Raw genomic sequence first — 10424 nt, 5'->3', positions numbered from 1 at the left:
CCAAGTGACACCTAGCCAATCTAGGAGACACCACTCTCCAAGAAGTAACAAATGGTGTGTTGATGATGAACTCCTTGCTCTTGTGCTTCAAATGATAGTCTCCCCAACACTCAACTCTCTCTCACAGGATTTGGATTTGGTGGAAAGAAGATTTGAGTGGAAAGCAACTTGGGGAAGGCTAGAGATCAAGATTCATATGGTAGGAATGGAATATCTTGGTCTCAACACATGAGTAGGTGGTTCTCTCTCAGAACATATGAGTTGGAAATATAGGCTTAGTCTGATGGCTCTCTCTACTAGTGAAGAGGAGGTGGAGGGGTATATATAGCCTCCACACAAAATCCAACCGTTACACACAATTTACCAATCTCGGTGGGACCGAATCAACAAACTCGGTCAGACCGAAATAGTAAACCTAGTGACCATTAGAGATTTTCGGTGGGACTGACATGCAACTCGGTGGGACCGATATGGTTAGGGTTAGGGCATAACGTAATCTCGGTGAGACCAATTACACAAACTCGGTGAGACCGATTTTGGTAATAAGCTAACCAGAGAGTTCGTCAGGCAAACTCGGTGGGACCGATTTGCTCTTTCGGTGAGACCAAAAAGTTACAAAAAGGAAACACTGAATTTAAATTGCAATCTCGGTGGGACCGATCCGCTCTTTCGGTGAGACCGAAAAGTTACGAAAGGGAAACAGAGAGTTTGCAATCCCATCTCGGTGAGACCGAGATACCTATCGGTAGAACCGATTTGCTAGGGTTTGGCAATGGCTATGACAAGTGAAACTCGGTGACGCCGGGTTGAAAGAATTGGTAGGGCCGAGTTTGGCTTAGGGTTTAGGTCAAATGTGGATATGGGAAAGTAGTTGAGGGTTTTGGAGCATATCACTAAGCACATGAAGGAAGAGGCTCATTAAGCAACACGTCATCCCTCCTTGATAGTATTGGCTTTTCCTAAAGACTCAATGTGATCTCGGATCAATAAAATATAAAATGAAGAGTCTTGAGCTTTTGAGCTTGAGCCAATCCTTTGTCCTTAGCATTTTGAGGGATCCACTTTCAACATCCATGCCATGCCAATCATTGAGCTTTCCTGAAATAATCATCTTGGAATAGCATTAGCTCAATGAGCTATATGTTGTTATGAATTACCAAAACCACCTAGGGATAGTTGCACCTTCAGCAAGGATTTCTCTCGTTTCTTAAAAAGAAAACTCCTCTCTACTTACGGCTCGATGGAGGGCTGATCCCCTTGAGGGCATAATTCGGCCGAAGTATCCCCCAGCACCGGACCCTCTGGCGAAGATTTCTTCCTCCGCTTTGAGGCCATGGTCTCCGGGTCTTCAAAGGCGGTCCTCTTCTTCCCCTGAGGAGAGGAATTTTCGATTCCTCCCTTCCGGACAACCTCCTTCGAGGAGGCTGTAGCTTCCTTGTCCCCTCCCTCGCTTTCCTTTGAAGGCACAACCTCCAACATCCTGACTAGCATGGGACCCGGCGTGGTCTCGGGGAGGGGGGTCAGACACCTGATTAGCTTTGCTTTCTCTATCCACTCCTGTTTAAAGTACAACTCTTTTAGGGGCAATTTTATGATAAATATACGGATAGCGAGTCCGGGCACAAGGCTACTTACTTGAGTATCCAGACGATTGCAGCTCAGACCTGTGTCCTCCGTAGAATCCGGACACACTACTTGTGGTCCGAAGAACAATTTGTACATCTCCACGGGCGTCATGCCAAGAAAATGTTGGAGAACTCGTGGTCCCTCTGGGTTGAACTCCCACAGGCGGAGGGGGGGACGTTTGCAGGGTAGAACTCGGCGAATTAACATAACCTACGTCACCATGACCAGACTGATGTTTCTTTCTAGGAGATCTCGGATGCGGCCCTGCAACAGGGGCACGTCCTTTGCCGACCCCCAGTCCAGCCCCTTATTGACCCATGACGCCAGTCGTGGCGGGGGGACCCGAGCGGAAAGCAGGCAGTGCCACCCACTTGGTGCTCCTGGGAGCTGTGATATAAAACCACTCTCGTTGCCATAAGCTGGACTCCTCTTGAAAAGAGCCCTCGGGCCATGGAGCACCAGCATTCTTGCTTATAAAAGCACCTCCGTACTCCGCGTGCTGTCCCTCGATCATCTTCGGCTCTACTTTGAAGGTCTTGATCCATAGTCCGAAGTGAGGGGTAATACGGAGGAAGGCTTCACACACGACGATGAATGAGGAAATATGGAGGATGGACTCCGGAGCTAAGTCGTGAAATTCTAGCCCATAATAAAACATGAGCCCCCTCACGAAGGGATCCGTCGGGAAGCCTAGCCCCCGAAGGAAGTGAGACATGAACACCACACTCTCACCAGGCTTGGGAGTGAGAATGACCTGCCCTAGAGCAGGCAGCCTATGCGAGATTTCGCCGGTCAAGAACCTGGCCTCTCTCAACTTCAGCACGTCCTCCTCCGTGACGGAGGAGGGCATCCATCGGCCTCGAAGGTCGGAACCGGACATTGTCGAAGGTCCGAAGCGCCTGAAATCTGGAGCCTTGGGTGTTGGAACTCGAGGCGAAGGGTGAACTCATTTGAGATTGAAATAAAGGAGTAAGGCCTTGGTCTCTTTATAAGAGGTTGAATACCAAGGGCCCTCCCCGTGACCGTTTGGGACTCGCCTTTGATCGAGAAAACATACCAACGGGTACGGTTGGGTTACCCATGCCTGTATTGATGAGAATCCCGGAATAAGGGGACACGATCTCTGCTTTGACAAGACGTGCCAAGGAAACCGCCTCGCTAACACGCTGAGGTGGAACAGTAAAACGATTCGAATGAAGACTTGGCCGCGGTGTGATGTCACGCTACGGAATATGTCAGCAGATTAGATTTGTGTAAATATTATTCTCTCTATGGCAATATATGGAAACTTATTTTGCAGAGCCGGACACTACCTTTGTGTTCGAAATCTTCTATGAAGTACTTGGAGGAGGAATCCGCCTTGCAATGCCGAAGACAATCTGCGCACCGGACTCGTCATCATTGATGCCTGGTTCAGGGGCTACTGAAGGAGTCCTAGATTAGGGGGTGTCCGTATAGCCGGACTATACTTTCGGCCGGACTCCTGGACTATGAAGATACAAGATTGAAGACTTCGTCCCGTGTCCGGAAGGGACTTTCCTTGGCGTGGAAGGCAAGCTTGGCGATACGGATATGTAGATCTCCTACCATTGTAACCGACTCTGTGTACCCTAGCCCTCTCCGGTGTCTATATAAACTGGAAGCTTTTAGTCCATAGGACGAACAACAATCATACCATAGGCTAGCTTCTAGGGTTTAGCCTCCTTGATCTCGTGGTAGATCTACTCTTGTACTACCCATATCATCAATATTAATCAAGCAGGACGTAGGATTTTACCTCCATCAAGAGGGCCCGAACCTGGGTAAAACATCGTGTCCCCAGCCTCCTGTTACCATCCGCCTAGACGCAAAGTTCGGGACCCCCTACCCGAGATCCACCGGTTTTGACACCGACAACTACCTTCAAAGGTTTTTGATATCCCCATGCAACGTCCACATGAAAAGATGGAACATCATGTGCGTTGAATGTTCTTGGGCCTGGATGACCCCCTAGAAATGTAGGTTGTCGAAATACAAAATATTAACCAAGATGCTCGATAAGCACACTGAAGCCACAAGAGATCAGACCAAAAAAAGCACCAGGCGCTAACACAAACTCATCATATCCGCATGAACGCATATGTGAGAACAAAAACCCAAATTTCGCAAGATTGGACTTATGAAGTCATGATAACTCTGGCTTTGTGGCACTACCCCGTTAGGATTCATCACAGGAAGAGAAGAACAAGAGTAACTTTATTCAAACCGGCGTTGCACCCTTCGCAAGAACATCTATAGCATGATTATGTGATGTTTGTTTACTGTGTAGTGATGAATCCTGCCTCCCTCCTTTCCATGAGGAGAAGGGGGCGCCTCCGCTATTGGGGCCTTGTGGACCAATTCTCCTTCCACCACTTGGCCTTTTAAAATCCGTTGATATTTAATTAATATAAAATCCTCATAACTATATTAGAGTCTTTTATTATTAATTTAACATCACCGAAGACATTTTCCATATATATATATATATATATATTATCAGTAATACCTGGTATTCCACGATAAACTCTGAAACCCTTCCGGAAACCCCGAAGCGCTTCCGGTTCCTCTCGAAACTATCTCGAATATTAATGAAACAATTTCATAAATATTTTCTCATTACTCTTATCCTACTAACACTCAGCAGACCGTGATTACATTAAGCTTGTGACCATGTAGGTTCGGTAAAACATAGACATGAACAAAACCCCTTTCGTTCAATGACTGATAGCAGAACCGTGGACATCTATATCGATCCCTATGAGTACACGATGACATTCGAGCGAACCTTTGGTTATGATGTGCTATTCCCTTTGCTTTGCGATACTTTACAAAACCCGATGTGATGTATATCGGTATCCTCTTGAGTCATACACATGCTCACGATACCGGTCTCCTCGCTACCGGTTTTGTTCCGACGATATTATCTCAAAGTACAACAAACAAGTTTGGGTCGATTCAATATGATCGTTCTAACGTCATACTCTTAATTTTGTTTTAAAACTATCATTACACTTAACGATATCCTAAGATCTGAACAACGTGATCATCAACAACACTTCAGCTAGTCTTAGAGACGAGACTAGGAATCTTATTTTACCATCTATCATTCCACATATGCATATGAGTTTCTCACTGAATCTCATATTCCATGATCATAGCAGTTATAACATAGAATGTAAACTCTTAGTTATGAATATAGAAATATTATAATACAATATTATTGTCTCTAAGGCATATTTCCAACACATAATAAGTGACACCCAATATGCCGTGAACCCCAGGTGTAATAAGATCCTCTCTAGATAAATCCGTTTGGCCCTATCATACGCCTTGTGCATGTCAAGCTTCACCACACAAGTTCCATGTTTACCTTTATTCTTCTTTTTAATAGCATGATTAGATTCAAAAGACATCAGCAAATTATCTGAGATAAGACCTCCCGGGAAAAACACTTTGGTGCTAAATAATCTCCAACAAAAGAAATTTCAGACGATTAACAAGCACTTTTCAAATCACCGTATACATCATGTTGCATAAGCTTATGGGCCAAAAAACTGAGTTATGACCTCATGATTGTCGATCTTAGGGACGAGAAAAATAGTGGTATTATTCTAGCCATCCGGAATCTTCCTAGTGTTTACTGCCGACAACATTTCATCAATGAGATCGTCCTCGACTTTGTGGCAAAAACTCTTGTAGAAAATAACATGTATTTACTGCCACGATCGTGTTTACTGCCACGGTCGCCGCCGGCAGCGCCAGCTTGGCGATCCATGGGCGCCGCCAAGAAGCACGCCGTCATGGCCACCACCGCTGATAGACATACACTCATGGATGCAAATGCACACGTAGACCCTTGCTAGCTATCTTATATGTACGGCCGGTTACATTCATTCATTTTGTTGTCTTGTTCCATAGTACTGAATTGTTGTTTGGTATGTGTATTTTCGTGACATAATCGTATAGTATGTTGGTACATTCTTGTAGTACATTTTTGGGCACATCTCCTCTAATAATAATCTACACGCCTTCTTTTCTCTCGAAATAGCAGGGATCTCCATTGAAAATGCCCAACATTATAACATTACTAGATGTCATGGAGTACTTTCTTGTGTTCGCGTCACCGCCACCCAAGGGCGTGAACCACATGATAAATCTTTGTCTCCATGACTCGTGGTTACTTTCTTCTACCGAGCCTTGTTATTTGGTTGAGTGTTTCATTCTACCGTAACATGTTGGTCTTGTTGCAAGATCTATTGCCTCATATAGGTTGAAGAAACTTAGTTGTATTTAAACTTTGGAGAACTTATACTTCCACTGTCTCTAAATCAACTAGGAAATTTAAAATATGTATTCGGCTATTTGACCCCACTTCTAGTCGTCATCATTCGCTGGGCCATGAATCAGGCCGTCTCTGATGACGCTAAACAGAGAAAGAAGTGATGCAAGTATAAGAACTACTGGGCTCCTAATGACCGTCATGCCGCAGTGTATTGGGAGACGGCTAACGCGCTACCGGCGGTCATCGATGGGGAGCCTAAGCAGGACGAAGAAGTGGTGCAGATGCCAGCGAGGGCACCGGAGCCAGGCTGTTGTACCTGGCAGATCGACCTCGCTCCGGCGAGGACGACGATGACGTCCCGCCGGCCCGCACGGGGATGAAGAAGAAGATGAAGCCCAGCGGCTCGACCCGCCGCTCCACACACCAGTGACGGCCGCCGCGGTGAGCCAGTGTCCGTTGTGTACCCCCTATACCCCAATCCCCCTTCTGGTGATCGCATCTACCTCTATTCTGATCTTGCATGAACTAGTTTGAAGTACAATGAACTCGTATGAACTAGTATGAACTACCTCTACAGGCTTATCTACCTCTATTCCCCATTCCCCTCCGCCGTGGATCGAATCTATCGCCGGATCGAAGGGGGAAAAGTTCTGCATGTCGAACAGAGAGAAGTTCTTACCGCCATTGTCGCGGGCCAACTGATGATCCGCTTGCCGGTGATGGAGTCCGGTGGTCTTCTTGCTCTGCTCATATCCACCGCCGTCGGTGAGAGTTGGGAGAGTGGGGGAGAGTGGGGAGACGGAGCGGTGAGGGGTGGTGAGGCTAATAACTGTCGGCGCTTCAGGAAGCAACGCGGCTTCTCGAGCATGGCCGCGCGCGTGCAGCCGCCGCAGCCCACGTGCACCGCTCGGGCCTGGCCCTGGAGAAACTATCGATTCATGCATTCCCAGGGAGCCAGGCCCATGAGTGCTTTAAGGTCCGTGCCATGCGGGCCAAACAGTGAAAGCAGGCAACCAATCGGCCTGTTTCCGTCCCGGGTGAGCCAGACCGGGCCTCATGCAAGCTAACAGACACGTCCCTAGTACATGGGGATCTCCTCAACTTTCGTCCATGTTAGTGTTTCCATTCTGCGCGATAAGCCTTTTTACCAAAAATATACCACTCATGTTATAGTGCCATGAAAACGAAGTCCTCCATCATTCCCATAGCAAGCGGGATGTCTAGGATTCGTTGCACAATAACTGGACAAAAAGATTTTGTGATAATTTGTTCATCTCATTCTCTGTTGTCCACATTGAGTAGGTCGCAAACCTTCATGATCAGAATGTTTCCTCAACTCTTCATCACTTTCATGGCAGGTCTGCTAGGGATCCAAGGGGCCTCCCAGATATTTGTTTGTGATCCATCACTTACTCTCCATATGTATCCTCTTATAAGGACGTGTTTGGTTGCCTGCATATAGGCCAACCAAGCCCGCCCGGGAAGAAAATGGGTTGTTTGGTTACCTGGTTTCACTGTTTGTCTTTTATAGCACAAACTTAAAGAACCTTGGGGCCAGGCTCGCTGGGAACCTACGAATCGACAGTTTTTCAACAGCCATGTGCGTGGGATGCACGACGGTGGCGTCGGCTGCACGCGAGGAGCCACACTCAAGACGTCGTGTTGTTTTCCGAAGCACCAGCAATAATTACCCCCACCTTCCCTCACCATTCTACCATTCTCACACTGACAACTGCTATAAGAGGATCGGAGAACAGTAAGCCAACCATCGGCCTCCATCACCGGCATCACCAACATCACCTGCAGCACTTCGGCAATGGCGGAAAGCCCTATTTGTTGGGGAACGCAGTAATTTCAAATAATTTCCTACGCACATGCAAGATCATGGTGATGCATAGCAACGAGAGGGGAGAGTATGATCTACGTACCCTTGTAGATTGCAACGGAAGCGTTGACACAACGTAGAGGAAGTAGTCATATGTCTTCTTCCCGATCCGACCGATCCAAGCACTGTTACTCCGGCACTACCGAGTTCTTAGCACACGTACAGCTCGATGACGCTCCCCGGGCTCCGATCCAGCAAAGCTTCGGGGATGAGTTCCGTCAGCACAACGGCGTGGTGATGATGATGATGTTCCACCGACGCAGGGCTTCGCCTAAGCACTACAACGATATGACCGAGGTGGAATATGGTGGCAGGGGGCACCGCACACGGCTAAGGAACGATCACGAGGATCAACTTGTGTGTTCTAGGGTGCCCCCTGCCTCCGTATATAAAAGATCCAAGGGGGGGTGCGCCGGCCTAGAGGAGGGCGCAGGAGGAGTCCTACTCCTACCGGGAGTAGGATTCCCCTCCCCGTTCCTTGTCCAACTAGGAGAGGTGGAGGGAGAATAGGAAAGGGGGGGGGCGCCGCCCCTCCCTCCTTGTCCAATTCGGACTAGGGGGAGAGGGGGCGCGCGGCCTGCCCTGGCAGCCCCTTCCTCTTCTCCACATTAGGCCCATAAGGCCCATTAACCCCCCGGGGGGTTCCGGTAACCCCTCCGGTACTCCGGTTTTATCCAAAACTTCTCCGGAATCCTTCCGGTGTCCGAATATAGTCATCCAATATATCAATCTTTATATCTCGACCATTCCGAGACTCCTCGTCATGTCCGTGATCACATCCGGGACTCCGAACTAACTTCGATACAATGCATAAACTCATAATAACTGTCATCGTAACTTTAAGCATGCGGACCCTACGGTTCGAGAACAATGTAGACATGACCGAGACACGTCTCCGGTCAATAACCAATAGCGGGACCTGGATGCCCATATTGGCTCCTACATATTCTACGAAGATCTTTATTGGTAAGACCGCATAACAACATACGTTGTTCCTTTTGTCATCGGTATGTTACTTGCCCGAGATTCGATCATCGGTATCCAATACCTAGTTCAATCTCATTACCGGCAAGTCTCTTTACTCGTTCTATAATACATCATCCCGTAACTAACTCATTAGTTGCAATGCTTGCAAGGCTTAAGTGATGTGCATTACCGAGAGGGCCCAGAGATACCTCTCCGACAATCGGAGTGACAAATCCTAATCTCGAAATACACCAACCCAACATGTACCTTTGGAGACACCTGTAGAGCTCCTTTATAATCACCCAGTTACGTTGTGACGTTTGGTAGCACACAAAGTGTTCCTCCGGCAAACGGGAGTTGCATAATCTCATAGTCATAGGAACATGTATAAGTCATGAAGAAAGCAATAGCAACATACTAAACGATCGGGTGCTAAGCTAATGGAATGGGTCATGTCAATCACATCATTCTCCTAATGATGTGATCCCGTTAATCAAATAACAACTCTTTTGTTTATGGTTAGGAAACATAACCATCTTTGATTAACGAGCTAGTCAAGTAGAGGCATACTAGTGACACTCTGTTTGTCTATGTATTCACACATGTATTATTTTTCTGGTTAATACAATTCTAGCATGAATAATAAACATTTATCATGAAATAAGGAAATAAATAATAACTTTATTATTGCCTCTAGGGCATATTTCCTTCACTATTTTCATCTCCTCGCTTATGTTTATCATATTCGATCCGCATTTAGATTCGGTCCACCTATTCAATCCACATTCTACAGGAAAGGGGAATCGGGGTAAATAGCCATAAGATTGATCAACACTTCTTCATGAGTACTAAGTAGCGATGGATTTTAGGTTTTGTTCGGGATTGAGTACAGGTGGAACAGGGATTCGAGGTTAATCTTACACAATAGTAGTAAATCCTAGCCATGATGACCCTAGAGGCGCTTGGAGCGGCGGGGCCTGGCTCCGGCACCCTAGCTACCATAGCATGCACCATCTCCTCATCCTTGCCGGTGTTCAGATCGATCGGCATACAACTATGGCCTGGCTCTAGTGCCCTGACCACCACCTCCACCGCTTCTTCTTCCTCCTCCAACTCTAGACCGATGACCCCCGGTGCCACCAATCTCTTAGTCCATAACGCAGCAAGTTGGTCTTGAGGAGCCCTTTACCCCCTATACTTGGACCATCTTGCCCTCTAACTAGCATCACCGGAATCGGTCTGATTCATGGCCCTGTGCAGGATGTCCACTGACATAGAACCCTTCGCTGGGTTAGAATCATCGTCTTCAACTCTTTCGCCGTCGCCTTCTTCACCACAACGTCTGCCTCCTTTTGCATGTCTTCGATGCTAGTGAAGTTCGAGCACACTTCCATGGTGTTCTCGAACTTGTTGCGGTCACTGAGCGAGCACCCGAGGAAGAAAGCCCTCCATCCAATGCCCCAAGGGAAGGGGTTGGGGTTGGAGTTCATGGAGATGAAGAGGTGGAAGAGGAGTGAGAGACAAGGAGGCTTAATTGAGTGCGGTGGTCGGTAAGTAGTTAGTGTTTGGCTGAGTAAATATAGGTGTTTTGGAGAGGTGGACGATAGGATTTAATGCCGATCAACCTTTGAACTTTGTGTTGTT

This window comes from Triticum urartu, chromosome 3 (assembly GCF_003073215.2).
Source record: "Triticum urartu cultivar G1812 chromosome 3, Tu2.1, whole genome shotgun sequence".
Classification (NCBI taxonomy): domain Eukaryota; kingdom Viridiplantae; phylum Streptophyta; class Magnoliopsida; order Poales; family Poaceae; genus Triticum; species Triticum urartu.
Note: the sequence above shows the minus strand (reverse complement) of the source record.